Raw genomic sequence first — 17,018 nt, forward strand, 5'->3', positions numbered from 1 at the left:
CCTGGTTTGTGAGCAGCAGGTCAAGAAGAGCTCGGCCCCTAGTTTGTTCCTCCAGCACTTGCACCAGGAAATTGTCCCCTACATTTTCCAAAAACTTCCTGGATTGTCTGTGCACCGCTGTATTGCTCTCCCAGCAGATATCAGGGTGATTGAAGTCTCCCATGAGAACCAGGGCGTGCGACCTAGTAACTTCTGCGAGTTGCCGGAAGAAAGCCTCATCCACCTCATCTCCCTGGTCCGGTGGTCTATAGTAGACTCCCACCATGACATCACCCTTGTTGCTCACACTTCTAAACTTAATCCAGAGACTCTCAGGTTTTTCTGCAGTTTCATACTTGAGCTCTGAGCAGTCATACTGCTCTCTTACATACAGTGCAACTCCCCCACCTTTTCTGCCCTGCCTGTCCTTCCTGAATAGCTTATATCCATCCATGATAGTACTCCAGTCATGTGAGTTATCCCACCAAGTCTCTGCTATTCCAATCACATCATAATTCCTTGACTTTTCCAGGACTTCCATTTCTCCCTGCTTGTTTCCCAGGCTTTGTGCATTTGTGTATAGGCACTTGAGATAACCCGCTGATCTCCCCTCTTTCTCAGTATGAGGCAGGAGCCCTCCCATCTCACATGCTCCTGCTCGTGCTTCCTCCCGGTATCCCACTTCCCCACTTACCTCAGGGCTTTGGTCTCCTTCCCCCGGTGAACCTAGTTTAAAGCCCTCCTCACTAGGTTAGCCAGCCTGCTTGCGAAAAGGCTCTTCCCTCTCTTCGTTAGGTGGAGCCCGTCTCTGCCTAGCACTCCTCCTTCTTGGAACACCAGCCCATGGTCAAATAATCCAAAGCCTTCTCTCCGACACCACCTGCATAGCCATTCATTGACTTCCATGATTCGATGGTCTTTACCCAGGCCTTTTCCTTCCACGGGGAGGATGGATGAGAACACCACTTGCGCCTCAAACTCCTTTATCCTTCTTCCCAGAGCCACGTAGTCTGCAGTGATCTGCTCAAGGTCATTCTTGGCAGTATCATTGGTGCGTACGTGGAGAAGCAGGAAGGGGTAGCGATCCGAGGGCTTGATGAGTCTCGGCAGTCTCTCCGTCACATAGCGAATCTTTGCTCCTGGCAAGCAGCAGACTTTTCGGTTTTCCCGGTCGGGGCGGCAGAAAGATGACTCAGTCCCCCTGAGGAGAGAGTCCCCGACCACTACTACCCGCCTCCTTCTCTTGGGAGCGGTGGTCGTGGAACCCCCAACCCTAGGACAGTGCATCTCATGCCTTCCAATCGGCGGAGTCTCCTTCTGCTCCCTTCCCTCAGACGTATCATCTGGTCCACTCTCCACATTAGTACCTGTGGAGAGAACATGAAAATGGTTACTTACCTGTATCTGCGTTGCTGGTACATGGACGTTCCCCTTTTTTCTTCTGGAGGTCACATGATGCCAAATTTCTTCACCGTCCTCCTGTCCCCGCTGTGCAGCCTGCTCTGAATCTTCAGAACCTTGTGCCCTTCATTATTTATCCATAATGGAACAGCTTCAACAGAAGAGATTGAAAAAGAGCTCCCGTGACACTGGCACACCAGGTACCAGCTCATGCCAAGACCCCTGGGCCTCACTAAACTCTGACAAATGCATAGCTGGAAACCAGTCTGGCTTAACTGTGTGTTATTATTGTTAAAATAGATACTAGAGTTATAAGAATGTGTTTAATGTTTAGACTTTATGGAATGCTTGTAGGATGCTGCATGTTTTAATCTTACTTATAAAATCTGATTCCCATATTATAAGGTACTGTTTAATGTTTGTTCTTTATCTATAAAAATGTTTTCTAAGACTATAAATTACCCACAGTCAGGGGAAAAGTATTACCAAGTGTGAAATGCTAGCTTACTACCAGAGATGTTATCTTCACCCCAAGGAAAGATGATCTACAGACATCAGATAAGCAGTTATGGGCAAAATACTTGTTGATTGCTTCCCCAATGCCCCAGAACACACTTGCATCCCATCACAGCTTGAATGCTAGGGGAAGGGAATAAAAATGCTTGTTAAAGGGTGTCATAAATATAAAGGGAAGGGTAAACCCCTTTAAAATCCCTCCTGGCCAGAGGAAAAATCCTCTCACCTGTAAAGGGTTAAGAAGCTAAAGGTAACCTCGTTGGCACCTGACCAAAATGACCAATGAGGAGACAAGATACTTTCAAAAGCTGGGAGGAGGGAGAAAAACAAAGGTTCTGGGTCTGTCTGTATGCTGCTTTTGCCGGGGACAGAACAGGAATGGGGTCTTAGAACTTTTAGTAAGTAATCTAGCTAGGTATGTGTTAGATTATGATTTCTTTAAATGGCTGGGAAAAGAACTGTGCTGAATAGAGTGACTATCCCTGTCTGTGTGTCTTTTTTGTAACTTAAGGTTTTGCCTAGAGGGATTCTCTATGTTTTGAATCTAATTACCCTGTAAGGTATCTACCATCCTGATTTTACAGAGGTGATTCCTTTACTTCTATTAAAAGTCTTCTTGTAAGAAAACTGAATGCTTTTTCATTGTTCTAAGATCCAAGGGTTTGGGTCTGTGGTCACCTATGCAAATTGGTGAGGATTTTTACCAAACCTTCCCCAGGAAGTGGGGTGCAAGGGTTGGGAGGATTTTGGGGGGAAAGACGTGTCCAAACTACATTTTCCCAGTAAACCCAGATAAAGTTTGGTGGTGGCAGTGGAAATTCCAAGGGCAAAGTGTAAAATTAATTTGTACCTTGGGGAAGTTTTAACCTAAGATGGTAAAAGTAAGCTTAGGAGGTTTTCGTGCAGGTCCCCACATCTGTACCCTAGAGTTCAGAGTGGGGGAGGATCCTTGACAAAGGGAAATTGCTATTTTTATGCTGTCTGGACTCTGAGGGCCAAAGGTTCCCAAACATAAGCAAGCGATCCCCAAGCTGCTTTCTTGGGTACCCCTCAAGGACATAAAAGCTTGCTCATTATAGCTTTTACTACCTTTTAAACTTAAGATAGTAACGTGTGTGTATAAAAACATATAGGGTAAATATATGCACATATATATTATATTATAAAAGTGAAAAGTGTTCATGGAATTTTTTCTTAAAAAATAAATGCTGTAAAATTTCCCATGAACTACAAATTGTCTTTTTTTAACCAGCTCTCCTAAGCATAATCGATACAAGGCCTACATATTAGTCAGACTGCACTAGCCTATAATAGCTGTAGTCAGAGTTAAAAAATTAGAGAGAAATATAAAATGAATTTAGTAACAAATGTGTTTGTACGATTTATACGGTGCATTTATATTTTAGAATATTCATATTTTGTGTTAACTTTTTGTAGATGGAGTCCTTTTGCATATTTCAGTGATGCAGGTCGTTTGTAAAATCAATTTGGGTAGTGGGTGACTATAGTGTAAGTAATATTTTTTTTCCAAAACTGAGACAGCACCGACAAGACTGTTACTGCACAATATTATGCCTACTGCTCTGTTCCAGGATAGTCGTATTCCAATTAAAATCGGGGGTCTTATGGTATTTTATACACTGTCCATTTGTTTGTGCCATTTTTAAAATTCATGCACAACATGGAATGAAGAATGCAGTCTTCAACATAAGATAAGAACCAAGAGTTGACAAAACAGAAGCTTGACACTTAAAATTAATTTTTTATATTAATGATAGATATCTGTATTTTTTGATGCACAAGACTGAATAAGTCTGAGCAGATATTACCTCACAGGAAGTTTGGCATACTGTTTAGTAATATGAGCTTTCAGCAATATAGAGAGTTCTTTCTTATTTGAAAGTCATTTCATATCATGAAATCTATATATGAAATCTCAAAGTTTCTTAATAGCAAAAGAAATGCCAGGAGACACTTATCAGCAATTGTAAATCTTGCATAAAATATACAGTTCAGAAATACACTTAAGAAAAAACTCCCAATATCTGGGACTTAAAATTGTGCAGTTCTGATTCTCCCCATGAATACAGAGTATTTGAAGAAAAACAGCAAGTAGATAGACTGATAGAAAGAACTTAACTAATGCACTCAGCTATCTCAATAGCATTTCAGTCAGTCTCCTTTCCCCCTGTCCAATCCTTTCAGTAACTAACCTTAGAAGCCTGACATTTTCCCACAGTATTTGCACATACTATTATGAAGTAGAAAGGAGTTGGATCCCAGGTAATTTTCAAAGTAAAATTACCAAAAAAGAAAAACAAACAATTATCAAAATTGATAATTGGGTGATACAACAATAAATTAGATGGAATTATTAATTGCTTCTCCTATAAGTAGTTCAGGGAAACAAATCAAAAGTTGGAATTATTGATTATGGTTATTAATAAGAGTGCACACAGGGGCTAATCACATGCACTTTACCAAGGATATTTTTTCCTATACATTAAAGGATGCCCAAAAATAAACAACCAAAGTTGATTTTGAATTTAAGAAAACATTTAAGTAATCAAAAATGATAAATGTATCTTATACACCATTAAATCAACAATGATTATGCAAATGAGATACACCAGATTAAAAAAGGTAAATAAAATGAGCAATACAATGTATCAACTCTTAAAACAGCCTCAACTAAAACATGAAATTCTAAAATATAAAGCAAATTAAAGCAAAGTTGATTAAGTATGTTGAACGGACTAGTATTATAAAAATGAGTATAAAATTCAAAGAGCCATGAGCATAAACCACAGTGGTATTTACTTCATTATTTAGGATGCTAAGAGCATCAACAGGTTGCTTACCCTAACTAAGGTTAACTAGTAGCAAATCATTATTTGCTTAATTCTACAGCTAAAGTTAAAGAAATAGTATCAGGCATAAACTAAAGAAAGTAACCAGATTACAACAACTAAAATTCAACTTGATATCAAAACCCCTTAAACTAAAGAATGTATTAGGATGAAACGACATAGGCTGGATAAAGTAACATAGTTGAAAGTGCTGTCAACTTAAACAAAAACAAACAAGACCTTTACAATTTTGACTTCTGTCTTAGAAAATATTATTCTGAATCTGAACATGATTTTTAGGCAAATTCATAGTCATACGATGACTATACCTCAAAATTAAGTAGTTTTTAGATACATGTGTCTAACTGAATGTGTTACTATGACAACATGGAAAGCAAAGATATAATAACTACATACACAGTGACTGTCACAGTAACTAACAGTGCAGCAAGAATAAAATAGCTTTGGGTCTGATGGCGTTAATATGCAATTTTACAACTGTGAAAGTTCAAAAAGCAGTTTGATTAACCAGTGTGTAGAATTAAAGTTGAATCAAGTAGGTTGAGGGAGTCAGTCTTTAAAGAGCTTATAGGTGGACAGTGCTCTACAGAAGACACACAATAGCAGATTTAAAGGTAGCCATCCTGCAGCAAAAAACATCAGGACCAGACTTCAAAGAGAAACTGCGGAGCTTCAGTTCATTTGCAAATTTGACACCATCAGCTCAGGAGTAAACAAAGACTGTGAATGGCTAGCCAACTACAAAAGCAGTTTCTCCTCCCTTGGTGTTCACACCTCAACTGCTAGAAGAGGGCCTCATCCTCCCTGATTGAACTAACGTCGTTATCCCTCGCCTGATTCGTGCTTGCATAGTTATACCTGCCTTTGGAAATTTCCATTACATGCATCCGACGAAGTGGGTATTCACCCACGAAAGCTCATGCTCCAATACGTCTGTTAGTCTATACAGTGCCACAGGATTCTTTGCCGAGTGTACACACAGGACACCTGTTCCATCTTTCAACTAGCATTATATGTATACAGTACGTGACAAGCTGCTGCCATAAGTGTGTGGTGTTCAAAGAGGGTATCCCCTGGTCCTTTGCTTCTCTGCTGAGCACTATGCATCGTGGGATTTTTCTTGCTGTGAAGTGTGGGATGCATAGCGGAAGCCAGGCAGTTCTTTTTATTTTAATCCCACATTTCCACTGTCCTACCCCATGCTTCCTTTCTGGGTAGACTAGTGCCATTTTCAAATTGCTGTCAGCCAGAATGGGCCTGACAATGCACCATGCCACTATGCTGGGACCCTCAAATACTCAGAGGCTGCTTAGGATGTATTTCAGCACTCAAAGGGAGAAGAATTTAGCTTTGGACTCTGCCCACTGTCGAGCCAATCAGGTGATACGATAGAAGTAGCAGTTCTTCCAGCATCAGAGGATTTTCAGCAGTGGAGGAAATGAGACAAGTATGAGGAAGAAGAGGAAAACACTGAGCAACTGATACAAGCGGAGGAGTCCCTTGAGTAGCTTTTCACCATGCAGCACCATTTCATGGAAACCAGCATGCATTGGTGGGAAAGGAGTCCCAAATTGGATAAAAGAGTGACTCACAGATTCATGGGTGTGCTTGTTCTGAGCTAACAGTTGTTAGGAACTTGTGATACCCCTTGGTGAGATTGTAAGAGCAAATCACCTACCGGAGCCCCTGTGAGAGTGAGGGGGTGATTTCAGCTGAGCTTATTAGCGTATGTATAGGTTCTTTTATTGTTTCTGTATGTTTCTTTCCTATAATAAGTTTACCTTAAAAATAAATGGGTTTGCTTAGAAAGAGTTGTACTGCATAATTATGCTGTTTATAGCCTCTGAGAAGGCAAAGGGACCCTGCTGAGGCAGTCTGTTCTGCAGGGGAATTCAGAAGGAACTATGCAGCCTAGAAATGCCCACAAAGAAGAGAGGGAGACGTGGGTCTCTACCCAGGAGGGGTAATGACTGGGGAGCCGGAATTCTGAGAGTGCATGCCCTTGATGGACTGTAGAGGAAGAATATAAGTGCTCTTCCTCTCAACTGTAACATTTATTATAGACACTCTGATTTATGCCTCACGCTACTGGCTAAGTGTTAATTTTGTCATTTATCTACATGGAACCTTGAGATTTTTTGGTTGGGAAGTACTGTCTGTATTGACACAGAGAAAACAGATTGTACCATCCTTTATGTACGTTTCTGTGTCACTTAATAGGAGATGTATTGAAAAATCTGTTTTGATACTAAGTATATTTGTGGTGTTACATTTTATTTCTGACTTTATTAGCATTTTAGTTTAATACAGGTTTATTCAAAATGTTAAATAGAAATCTAATCAAAGAGAGGGGGAAAGAGCAGAGGTCACTCTTTTTAGGGTCTGAAATATGGGGACATTAATATACCTTTGTTTAGTTCTTTCCTTAAAACCACGTATTTCCCTTAAAGGTCACAAGAGAACATTCATACAGTTAGAAATGTCTGTTAGCTAAGGACAAGGAAGCATCCCAAGTTTCAGATGTTGGTAACCTGGTCTACAATCAAGCCTTGGTTAGCCTTTATTGCAACAATACATGATTCAAGTGTGTGTTATTTCATTGTATCATTACATTATACTTCTAAGTAAAAGACCATCAAATTTGCATATTCAGGTGTCAAACATCAGACCATGTTAGGCACCACAGTATGCAGCTCTGCGTAATGCTGTTTAAATCTTGGTTAATAAAAATGTTCAAAATATATTTGCAGCAACTCACTATACAACTTCCTATTCCAGCATGTATTCTAGATTATTTGAGATATCTAAAATTATGAAAAATCAGAATAAGCAATAATGTTTCTCAACTTGAAAATCAAAAGTAAAACATCTGAAGTGAATATTTTTAACAGTGCAGCAGTCTACACAGAATGTGCCTAAGCTATAGCAGTATTACCAACCTCAGATCTTCAATAAACAAGAGTCAGGCTGTTAAAAATAATGATATTATGAAAAATATATTTTGGGTTATTTAATTCACTTTCTGGTTTTTCAGCTTTTACAAAAACAACGAGGAGTCCTTGTGGCACCTTAGAGACTAACACATTTATTTTGGCATAAGCTTTTGTGGGCTAAAACCCACTTCATCAGATGCATGGAGAGGAAAATACAGTAGGAAGATATATACACTGGACCCTTGCTAGAATGTGCGTCTATATAGCATGAATTCACACATAACACAGTACCGCACATGGATCCCAAATCCCATATTCTAGTGAGGGTCTGGTGTATATACAGAGAACATGAAAAGATGAGGATTGCCTTTCCAACTCTAATGAGACAAATCAATTACAGTGGGCTACTATCAGCAGGAGGAAAAATCACGTTTGTAGTGTGTGATACATCATGGCCAGAGGGTAGCAGGAGAGTGTTTTTTTTTGTTCTTTTTTTTTGAAGCAAAAAAGAATTTTATTTGTGTAACACTTACAAGGAATCACCAAAAAGGATAAAGCAAAACTATGCAACAAAACAAAAGCAAACACAAGGTATAACACAGCAGGCTTCAGGAGGGAGAAGTGTTCAGGCTAGCCTGGGCCCAGAGCGGGGGGGCTTCCTCGACACTCATGGTGTTCCACCCCCTTGAGATTATTCCCCTCCTGAGAGTGCCCGACAAGATGGGCACGGTTGCAGGGTGGGTGGTTTGGGGGTGGGGAGGGGGATGTACACCACGTGTGATAGGACCCCTCCTAGGTGTCAGTAATGATGGTTTCCACAGCAGCAACGGCTGGGGCTGGGGTCTCTCGCTCTTCCCCTCAATCAAAGGGTTAGACAGAGGGAACCGGATGGGGTCACCAAGCAGAGAACATCGGACAGCACCCACCGCTCCTCGAAGGGGTCAAGGGAGTCGGTGGACGTCACCCAGAGGAACTCCGCTCGCATACGTGAATGTACTGAGGATCGGAAAACGGCCCTACAATCGCAGGACGCTTCATTAGCCAACCTCCTCTCTCTGGTTTTATAAATGGCTGTTTTAGCTAGGGCTAAGAGGAGGTTAACCAGGAGATCTCGCGATTTTGTGGGGCCACGGATGGGGAGTGTGTAGATAAAAAGGTGAGGGGAAAAGTGTAGCCAAAAGCATAATAAAATATTTGTAAGGAGCCGGAAAAGGGGCTGCAGCCTGGCACACTCCAAATATATGTGCGCCAGGATTTCCCTCACATTGCAAAAAGGGCAAGTATCCGGGTTGGGGGTGAACCGTTTCAAGAACACGCCCATGCTCACAGCCCCGTGAAGGAGCCGCCAACTAATGTCCCCGACGGTCCTTGGGACCAAGGTGGAATACACGCTGGCCCACCAGGGTTGCTCACCCTCTAAAGGTGGCAGGAGGTCCCACCACTTTGTATCAGGGTAAGACACCAGGGTGTGGGCGTGAAGGGTGTGAAGCGTGAGTGTGTATAGATATTTCCGTGGCGCGATTTGGAAGCTGACCGGCTGCAGTTCATGCAGCCGGCTCGCAGTGAAAGGGTGAGGGGTTTGTTGAGATCTACGGAGTAGGGTCCCAATTGAAAGGTCCGGCGGGCCTGGGGTAGAGGGGGGGCGGGGTGCGCCCTCGCGCAGGGCTCAGTTGAGATAAGCCCGAGGAGCGGGCGTCAAGGCGGCCTTCACCTCCTGAAGTACGCTCCGGGGGGTACGAGGTCTGGAGAGCCCCATGCACCGAGCGAGCGTCAGGGGATCCAGCCAGTCTCCCTGGTCGTAGTCCAGGAGGTCTCCAACTCTCGTGACTTCCGCCAGAACCAAATTCTGGTGCACCGAGCGGGACTCTGCCGCCTGCACACGGAGCTGGGGGTTGTGTAGCAGGGGCTATGAGAGGAGATCTGCTCCCACGGAGGCCGCCACGGACCTGGCCGTTGAAAACTGTTTCCAGGTCCAGAGGAGGTCCTGGTAGAAGACCGGCAGCCCGGAGAGGTCTCGCGGAAAACGTCACGGAAAAAGATAAAAGAGCTGCCGGTCGTATCGGAGCCCTTGGAAATGGCGCAGGAACGCGTGCACCAATATGCTCCACGTCGAACTACCTGCACTATAAAGGAGCCTCTGCAGGGCCTGAAGGCGGAAGACACGGACCTGAGTGTGCAGACACTTCAGGCCCTGCCCTCCTTCCTTCAGGGGTAGATGAAGAATCCCAACAGGGGCCCAGTGCATTCCTGACCAAAAGAACTCTAGAATCGATGCCCGGAGGTCGGTCAGGAAACCTGGGGCCGGGACCAGGGTGTTGAGCCGGTCCCAGAGCGTGGACAGGACTATTTGGTTAAACACCAGTGCTCTCCCTCGGAGGGAGAGACATCAGAGTAGCCCCGTCCATTTCCGGAACCGCTCTATCACCCCGCCTTCTAAATTTTGCCAGTTCTCCGGTGGAGAAGGGTGCGTGGCAGAAAGGTAAACACCTAGGTAGAGCAGTGGGCCCGCGCTCCACCGGATGGTCTGAAGCACAGGTGGGAGGGAGCTCACCTGCCGCCAGTCCCCCACTGCCAAGCCAGAGCTCTTGACCCAGTTGACTCGGGCGGAGGAGGCTGCCAAATAGATGGCCTGGCAAGCCTCCACCCGCGCCAAGTCCCCTGGGTCCTGGACCACGAGGAGCACGTCATCGGCGTACGCCGACAGGACCAGCCTCAGTCTGGCTCCCGCAGCACCAACCCTGTCAACCTCCTGCGGAGGAGACAGAGGAAGGGCTCAATCGCCAGAGCGTACAGCTGGCCCAAGAGGGGGCACCCCTGCTTTATTCCTCGCCCGAAGCTGACCGGTTTGGTCAGGGTCCAGTTGAGCCTAACCAGACACTCCCCGGAAGCGTACAGCACCTGGAGAAAACTCACAAACTGAGGTTCGAATCCAAACGCCTGCAGAGTGCCCAGGAGGTACCCATGGTCCACTCTATCGGATGCCTTCTCCTGATCAAGAGACAGGAGGGCGAACGACAGACCATCTCTACGCCCGAGTTCTAAAAGATCTCGGACTAGAAATAGGTTGTCAAAAATGCTGCGACCTGGTCTGGGTGGATCACGTCCGCCATCACGGACCCTACCCGCAGCGAGATTGCTTTCGCTATGATTTTGTAATCCGTGCTAAGGAGCGAGACGGGACGCCAATTTCGTAAATTGCGGAGGTCCCCCTTCTTCGGCAACAAGACGAGCACCGCTCACTTGCATGAAAGAGGGAGGACCCCACCCTACAAAGACTCAGCCCAGACAGTGGCTAGGTCTGGGCCAAGAATGTCCCAGAACGTGCGGTAGAACTCCACGGTCAGCCCGTCCCTGCCCGGAGATTTATCGGTGGGCATGCAATGGAGGGCTTCCGAGAACTCGGCCAGAGTGAGAGGCAGCTCTAGTCAGTCTCGGTCACCCACGCTGACTGTGGGGAGTTCCTCCCAGAGCACCCTGCAAGCGCCAGGATCGGTCGGATCTGGGGAGAAAAGGCTTGTGTAGAAGTCACGGGCCCTCCCACACATCTCCACTGGATCCGTGAGGGGGGCGCTGTCTTCTGCTAGAAGGCAGGTGACGTGTTTCTTGGCCCCCCTCGTTTTCTCCAGGGCTTAGAAGAAACGGGAGCCGCGATCCATCTCCCGAAGGAGGCGGATGCGGGATCGAACAAAGGCACCTCAGGCCCGATTGTCCTTGAGGGCCCGGAGCTCCTCCCGCTTCTCCCGGCACACTCCGCAGAGGAACGGGTCCTTGGGGCTGGAGGCCAGACGCCTCTCATCTCTAAGACCTCCCGTTCCAACTGCTCTATCGCTGCATTTCTCCGTCGGCTGGTGCCCCGGGTGTAGTCACGGCAGAGGAGCTTGGCGCGCACCTTCCCTAGATCCCACCATCGCCGAGCCGAGGGAAAGGCATGCCGCTGCTCTCGCCAGGCCAGCCAAAACTCCCAGAAGGACGTCACGAAGCCCTCATCCTCCAACAGGCTGTTGTTAAAGTGCCAATAGGCCGGCCCCGGCCTCTCTGCACCGAGGGAGGCTGTTATGGTGGCTAGATGATGGTCGGAAAATGGGGCTGGCCGAATGTTGGAGGAGTGGGCCTGTGAAAGGTGGAAATGGGGTAAATAAATACGGTCCAACCGAGAGTGGTGTGACCGATGGGCCTCCACCCGGACAAAGGGGAACGTGGAAGTGTCATCTGGGTGGTGGTCACGCCAGACGTCTACTAGGGAGTGATGTTCAACTATTTCTCAGAGAATGTTTGCAGCGGCCGGGCTCAGCTCGGCCCCTGAGCGGTCCTGTTTCTCGAGGGTGGTGTTAAAGTCCCCTCCCAGGACTAAGCACTCGTGAGAATCTAGGGTGCTGAGGAAATCGGACACCTGCTGATAGAATTGCGGCCGCTTCGGGGTCATTGCCGGGGCATAGATGTTGACGAGGTTGACTCTCCATACGGACTCGGAGATGCAGCAGGTGGCCCGGCACAGCCTCAGTGACCCCTATCACCTCGGGCCGTAGGTTGGGGGAGAACAGGGTCGCCACTCCAGCTTGTCGAATCGTGAAGTAGACCCTGTCCCCCCACTCCAGCCGCCAGCTGTCCTCGGTGGTCGGATCTGTATGGGTATCCTACAGGAAAACCACAGAGTACCCCCCTTCCCGAAGGTAAGAGAGCACCTGGGACCTGCAGAGAGCCATCCTACAGCCCCTGGTGTTCAAAGTTGCAATAATGAGGGGCGTCATGCAGAGGGCTGGGGGGGTGGGGGTTCCTTGTTGGCGGGGGTGTTTGCAGCCCCTGGCGGGTCGCGCAACAATCCGTGACCCATCCCGTAAGTGAGTAAATCGTCACAGAAGCTGCAGGCCCGCCCGTAGGCTGCGGCGCCATGCCTTCCTTTCCCTTTACCCTCCTTTATAAGGGCCCTTGTGGCCTGGAGGATGTGATCAAAGTCCCCCCATAGCTGGAGAGCTAGCTGTACCCTGTTGTGGGAGCCACGGATGTCTTCTAAAAACTGTCGCAACGCTTTTCGCAGGTCATGGGGGGGTGGGGTTGCGATTTCCGGGTTATTCCCTGGTGGGGCTCTTGGTGCAGCCTCGTGGTCCGCTGAGGCGGGCAGGCAGGGTGCAGACCACCGACGGGGCGTCTGACAGGCTAAAGTTATTAGGTCCATCTCAAGCCTTGGGGTAGAAGAGGATGGCGGAGGGAAAATTGCAGCTCCTAATGGGTCATGGCAGGAAAATGCAAAGGCTGCTCCTTGGGGGGGATCCGCAAAAAACGGGAAAGAAATAACCTTGCTTCGGGAGACAAGCAGCTAAGAGGTGGCACCTCCTGAGCAGATTCAAGGGTTAAGGGGGTGGGGAGGGGGCTCCCAGTGATGCTAGGTGCAGGCTCTGTGGTGGATTTGGCAGCCATGGCTTCAGGTGGTGGACCACCTTCTGCAGGGTGCTCGCCCGGGAAGGCGGTTAGGGGGAGGGAACATGGGGAAAGGGGGACTGGGGTAAGGTTGCCCAGATCGAGGCCAGCCGGCAGTAGGTCATTCTCTCTCTGGGTGACCGGGGTCAAACCTAGGGCCTCGATCTCCTCATACATGGAGGAAAGGTCGTCTTCTGCCACCCCGGGGGACTCCCCTCTGGCGCCCGCTACGACGGTCGCTTCGGGGTTTGCGGGGGGTTCGGGTGATATTCGGCCAGAAGGGGCTTCCTCAGGGGTCTCGGAGGGGAGGGTCTCCCGTGGAGGGGAGATTCTACCTTCCAGTGCTATTTTGTCTTCCCCTCCCGACACCGGCGTATGGATCTCACTCATGGGCATAGCGAAAGGCTCAGTGTCAGTGCCTCCCTTCCTGGTCTTCTGGGGGGCCTCCACATCGGATGGGTGCAGCGGAGCACGAGCCTTCCGCTTGCCTCGGTTTCCCTGGACTAGGGTCCAGCCCTCCAAAGCATCGTCTGGAGGCTGGTTAGCAGGGGTCGTGTAGGGGGGCGGAGGCGATTGTTCAGGGGCTCGGGGGGGTAACGGTGAGGCAACATGAGGGGGGTGCAGTTCTCCTTGGGGCGGGCCCTCTCCTATGCCCGGTAATATCTTTGCTGCACCCTCCTCCATAGTCTCTGCTGGATTGTTAACAGCAAGGGCGGGGCTCCCTTGCTCGTCTGGGCGTTGTAGGGGAGGTGTCTCTTGGGCCCAGGCAGTAGCAGCGCTGGATCGAGCAGGAGGAGAGGTGGTTTCAGATGTCGGGTGGCCAGGGCATCGGCAACGACGGAGCCGATGTCCTGCTGGGTCTCGGGGGTCTCGGGTGCCCCTCCCTGTTGGGCCAAGGGGCAGTCTCTTCGGACATGCCCCGCTGATCGGCAGAAGTAGCACCGGGCCTCTCCTGTGGAATAGTAGACCCGATAGAGTTCTCCCTGGTAGGGGATTAGGAAGGAACCCTCCAGCGACTGTCCGTCACACGCCACCGGCGGCGGTAAAAGCTGCACTTGCCGGCGGAACGAAAGGACGTGATGGAGGGTGGGGTCCTTGCAGCCCAACGGGAGAGGGCTGATGACGGAAACGGGTTTCCCCAGGGTGGAGAGAGCGGGTAACAGGGCGGCATTGGGTAGAAAAGGAGGGACGGAGGTCAAGACTAGGCGGACGCCCAGGTCTTCTAGTGGCTCCAGGGGGACAAATACCCCCCCCCACCGCCAGGCCCTTCTCCACTGCCTCCTGGGTGGCAGCCTCCGATGCTAAGAAAAAGACGACCTTCCCGTACATTTTGGAGGTGGCCACAATGGCCGTGGGTCCTACCACCCTCGCCAACGCCTGCACGTATGTCTCCACGTGGGGCGAGGCGGGCACGAGGAGGCAACGGACGCCATGCTTCCTGGTCATGGTGGGAAAGGGGCCCCGGCCACTATTGATGGTAGCAGAGGCGGTGGGTGGGCGAGATGATGAGGCAGCAGGCGGGGGGAGGGGCTGCCACAGCCCAGGCATATGCCCTGGGGGCCGGGGGAGGGACGCTCGCAGAGCTGGTGGAGGGAACAACGGGGAGTGACGCCATGGTCGATGATGAGGCCACAGCGGTGGGGGCAGCCTCTGCCATGGAGGGCTTGGTGTTTGTGGTGGGGCCCTTCCCCTTCTTTGCACCCTGGCCTTTCCGGCTAACCGGGGGGGCTTTCCTAGAATCTGGGGGGGCGGTGGGCGTAGCAGTGGTAATAGTCGCCCCGGTGCCTCCGGCTGCCGATGCCCCAGCGGGGGCGGTGGCAGGTGTTTTGGCAGCAGTGGTGGGGAGGGGGGCTTGGGAGTTGGGCAGGGGGGTAGGTGAGGGAGGGGCAACTGAGGTTGTTAGAGGGGCCTCACCCCTCTCATTCCCCGCCATCGTGAGCAGGGAGAGATGGGGAGACACCAGAAGGAGGAGGGGGGAGGGGGAAGCAGATTAACCACTTCTCCCTGTTGGGCTGCAGGCGGGAGAGGGGGGCAAATGGGTCAGACTGGACAGGGGAAGGAAACAGGAGTTGGGGTCAGGTAGTAGGGGCAAACTGTGGGGTGCGCCTTCCGGGGGTGGTGGGGGGAACGCGGACCGACGCGCGTTTATCCAAAGAGTCTCATTTGGTCGGCTGTTGTGTCTGGTCCGGATGATGGAATTCAAAGCAAGCAGTTCAGGCTAGAGGCAGATGGCAGGTTGCCAGCAGGGACGGACGGCAGGGGGGCTGTGACGGTTGTAGTAGTGTTGGGGGGGGCACCGATGGATCGGGGGGCAGCTCCGTGCCACACCCCCTGTGCCCCTACAAACGCAGGTAAGACACAGTCAACCTCCCCCCACACGAGAGTACAGTTCAAAAGTTACTCAGTCTTACGGTCCCCTCCACAATGATTTGTAGCTTCCCTGGGCGATGTCTCTGTCAGCTGTCTTCTCTCCCGGTCTTTGTGGAGCATTCCAAAAATGCCAGGAAAGATAAGAAGACGATTAATTGCGGGTCCACAAATGAACAGCAAAATGCATGGGTCTGGGGGCGTCCACTCCCCTCCTCCGGGGAGCGGGTCGGCAGTCATCCCCCCCTCCTCTGGGGGTTGCAGCTAAAGCAGTAGCAGCATCCGAGGGCAGGCGTGGGGGGGCTGGCAGGCAAGCTGGCAGCCGACCAGCACTCGAACGGCAGCAAAAAAAACCCAGCAAAAAAACAAAACAAAACGAAGAAAAAGCATCTGGCCCGGTCGGGGGGGGGGGAACTAAAGCAGGGGCAAAAAGCAAGGAAAGCCCAGGCCAGAGGGCAGCAGGAGAGTGTTAGAAGGGAGCCTTGTTCCCTGTAGAGGGAAGAAAGTTTCCTATAAATTAATTAAAGCACCTGAAGCCAATTAAAGCACTTGAAACCAGTCACGTGATAAACCCCCCCTGCTTCAATCAGAGAAGAGGAGGAGTTGAAGCAGAGTGAATTGGTGTTGGAGTAGAGAGCAGTTTGGAGGAGTTGAAACAGAGTAGGATTGGTGTTGGAGCAGAGAGCAGTTTGGAGAAGTGCTGCGGTGGGCTAAGAAGACCAAGACCCTAAGTAAAGGGACACCTGGTTTGTGCAGAGGGAGGGCAGGAAGCTCCACAAGCTGAAGGACAGGAGAGGGAAGTAGCCCAGGGGAAGGAACCACTAGTTCTAGTGGTTTGACACTATCCCTGAACGCGCCCCCCCCCCCACACTCCCCAAGATGAGAGAGCGTGAGAACCATCATAGTAGTGCCGGCAATTTGCGACAAGAGTTAATCAGGATGGCTGATTTCAAACAGTTGACAAGAAGGTGTGAGTAACAGAAGGAGGAAATAGTTTTTAGTTTGTGTAATTACCCATCCACTCCTAATTTTTATTCAGGCCTCATTTGATGGTGTCCAGTTTGTAAATTAATTCTACTTCTGCAGTTTCTCGTTGGAGTCTGTTTTTGACGTTTTGTTGTTGAAGAATTGCCACTTTTAGGTCTGTAATTGAGTGTCCAGGGAGGTTGAAGTGTTCTCCAACTGGCTTTGGATGTTATAATTCTTGATGTCTGATTTGTGTCCATTTATTCTTTTGTGTAGAGACTGTCCGGTTTGGCCAATGTACATGGCAGAGAGGCAGTGCTGGCACATGATGTTATATATCACATTGGTAGATGTGCAGGTCGGTGTAGCTGATGTGACTAGGTCCTATGATGGTGTCCCTTGAATAGATATATCGACAGAGTTGGCAATGGGGTCTGTTGCAAGGATAGGTTCCTGGGTTAGTGTTTTTGTTGTGTAGTTGTTGGTGAGTATTTGCTTCAGGTTGGGGGGCTGAGCATAAGCGAGGCCAGTCCTTGCTCGAGAGCCCGAGCTGCAACATGTACACAGCTAT

The sequence above is a fragment of the Natator depressus genome, chromosome 1 (genome assembly GCF_965152275.1).
Source record: "Natator depressus isolate rNatDep1 chromosome 1, rNatDep2.hap1, whole genome shotgun sequence".
NCBI classification, from domain to species: Eukaryota; Metazoa; Chordata; order Testudines; family Cheloniidae; genus Natator; species Natator depressus.